The sequence below is a fragment of the Rutidosis leptorrhynchoides genome, chromosome 5 (assembly GCF_046630445.1).
Source record: "Rutidosis leptorrhynchoides isolate AG116_Rl617_1_P2 chromosome 5, CSIRO_AGI_Rlap_v1, whole genome shotgun sequence".
Taxonomy (NCBI): Eukaryota; Viridiplantae; Streptophyta; class Magnoliopsida; order Asterales; family Asteraceae; genus Rutidosis; species Rutidosis leptorrhynchoides.
The window spans coordinates 58,092,902-58,095,877 of record NC_092337.1 but is presented as its reverse complement, the minus strand read 5'-3'; the positions used below and the strand labels follow the sequence as shown (position 1 = coordinate 58,095,877).

The 2,976-nt window shown below is 35.7% G+C and overlaps 1 non-coding gene across 1 annotated transcript; it reads left to right on the top strand.

Moving 5' to 3' along the window:
* The first annotated feature begins 2,176 nt into the window (after positions 1-2,176).
* LOC139851134 (small nucleolar RNA R71) lies at positions 2,177-2,283 on the top strand. Its single transcript, XR_011760494.1, has one exon. It is a non-coding gene; the product is annotated as a small nucleolar RNA R71 (small nucleolar RNA).
* Positions 2,284-2,976: the final 693 nt, after the last annotated feature.

Sequence of the window (2,976 nt, the reverse complement as noted above, 5' to 3'; positions counted from 1 at the left end):
GCAGTTTAATTATTTCTTTTTAACAACATCTTGCATATTCGGATTTAGTCTTCGTTGGCGTTGCACATACGTTTTATGACCTTCTTCCATAAGGATTTTATGTGTGCAATACGAAGGACTTATTCCTTTAATATCATGAATCTTCCATGCAATGGCTGGTTTATGAGCTTTCAACACAGAAATGAGTTGTGATTTCTCATTTTCAGTAAGAGAAGACGATATTATTACAGGTAATTCAGATTCACCATGTAAATAAGCGTATTCCAAATGGTTTGGAAGTGGTTTTAACTCTAATTTCGGTGGTTCTTCTATTGATGATTTATATCAATATCTGTCTTCTTCTTTTAGCATTTGAATTTCTTCTGTTGTTGGTTCATATCCATTAGCTATAAGTGTAGCTAACATTTCAACTTCATCAATTGGTTCAGTTCCTTCTCCTAAAGAACATTCTCCTGCTCCTTGTAATTCTGGAAATTCTTCTAACAATTCTGCATGTGAATCTATAGTTTGAATATAATAACATGTATCATCTGCAGATTGTGGTTGTTGCATTGCTCTATCAACTGAAAAGGTAACACTCTCATCCTCTATACTTAGGGTCAGTTTCTTACCGAACACGTCTATCATTGCTTTAGCCGTGTTTAAGAATGGTCTTCCTAATATGAGAGGAACTTGAGAATCTTCTTCCATGTCCAGAACAACAAAATCTACTGGAAATACTAAAGTACCAACTTTAACTAGCATTTTCTCCATTATCCCTCTAGGATATTTTATTGATCTATCGGCTAGTTGTATACTTATTCTGGTTGGTTTCAATTCTCTAAGGTCTAGTTTAGCGTATAATGAATACGGCATTAGATTTATACTAGCACCTAAGTCTGCCAATGCTTCTATTGAACTAAGACTACCCAGAAAACATGGAATTGTGAAACTTCCTGGATCAGATAGTTTTTCTGGTATCTTATTCAACAGCACTGCTGAACAATTAGCATTCATAGTAACAGCCGAGAGTTCTTCCATTTTCTTTCTATTCGTGATCAGATCTTTCAAGAATTTAACATATCTAGGCATTCCTGAAATCACATCAATGAAAGGAAGATTTACATTTATATGTTTAAACATATCCAAGAATTTGGATTGCTCGGCTTCAAGTTTCTCTTTCTTCATTTTACTCGGGTAAGGAAGTGGTTGTTGGTATGGTTTAACATAAGGTTTATCCTTAGATGTGTTATCTTCATTAACCTTTTCAACTACCGTTTCTTTTTCCTTATCTTGTTCAGGTTGTGGTTCTTGTGGAGTAGGAATAGCTTCATCAGAAGTTACAGGTATTTCAGGTGGTTTAAGTGTTGTACCACTTCTTGTGGTAATGGCTTTATCTATTTCATTCCGGGGGTTTGCATTTGTATCACTAGGTAACCTTTCCGGTTTTCTTTCACCTATTAACCTTGCTAGGTTACTTACTTCTTGTTCTAAATTTTGAATAGAAGCTTGTTGATTTCTAAATGCTTGAGCATTTTGTTCATTAGTTTGTTTTTGAGATGTGAAAAACTGCGTTTGAGTTTCAACTAGCTTCGTCATCATATCTTCTAAATTTGGATTTTTATCATCGCTTTGTGGTGGTTTGTTTTGAAAATTAGGTCTTTGCTGGTTGTAAGTATTGTTAGATACTTGTTGATTGCTAGGACCTTGTTGGTTGTTGTATGGAATATTTAGATTATAATTCTGGTTTTGATTGTAGATTGGTCTTGGCGGTTGATAATTATTCTGATAATTATTTCCAGGCATTTGGTTTATGTATGAAATATTCTCTCTTCGTTCCATTGTTAATTCAATACTGAGACAATCTTTTGTCAAATGTGGTCCTCCACACTGCTCACAACTAATTCGTATTGAGTGAATATCCTTAGTTATCTTTTCCATTCGTCTCTCGACAGCATCTATCTTTGCTGAAATGGAATCTAAGTCATGGCTAGAATCGGCTCTAGCTTCTTTAGATGATCTAACGATATCTTTTTCTTGGTGCCACTCATGTGAGTGGGAAGCAGTGTTATCAATAATTTTGTAAGCATCAGTTTCGGTTTTCTTCATAATGGAACCACCAGCTGCAATATCTATGTCTTTCCTTGTAGTGATGTCGCATCCTTGGTAGAATATTTGTACTATTTGACAGGTGTCTAAACCATGTTGTGGACATCCTCTTAATAACTTTTCAAATCTTTTCCACGCCTCATGTAGAGTTTCATTCGGTTTCTGTGTGAACGTAACAATTTCTCCTTGAAGTCTTACGGCTTTAGATGCCGGAAAGAATTGTTTAAGAAATTTTTCAACTAAAACGTCCCATGTATCAATCGCCCCTTCAGGTAACGATTCCAACCAATCTTTGGCTTCTCCCTTTAAAGTCCAGGGAAATAACATGAGATATATCTGTTCATCTTCCACTTCTCTTATTTTAAATAGTGTGTAGATCCTATTAAAGGTACGTAGATGTTCATTTGGATCTTCCTTCGGCGCACCACTAAATTGGCATTGATTAGTCACCATGTGTAGAATTTGTCCTTTGATTTCATAATCTGGCGCATTAATGTTTGGATGAGTAATTGCGTGACCTTGGCCAGTGCGTTTAGCTCTCATTCGGTCTTCCATACTTAAAGGTTCCAGATTCTCCATAATTGAATTTGTTGAATCTGAATCACTAGAAGATTCTGATTTAATGGTTTGTTCCTCAACAATCTCTGTTTGAATGATTGGTGGTTCCGGAGGAAAATTTAATGGTTCAGGATCTACGAATCGTCCCTGAATATTCTCCGGATTCTCAATTGTGAGGTCGGTTTCAAAAAATGGATTATCAACGGCGACAATATTAGCTAGATGTCTTGATCGAGTTACAGGTGGTGAACGTACAAAAGGTGGTGAACGTCTTGCTCGGTGCATTCACTGAATATCCTATTAGTTTTTAAAAAGGAAAGAAAAATTATA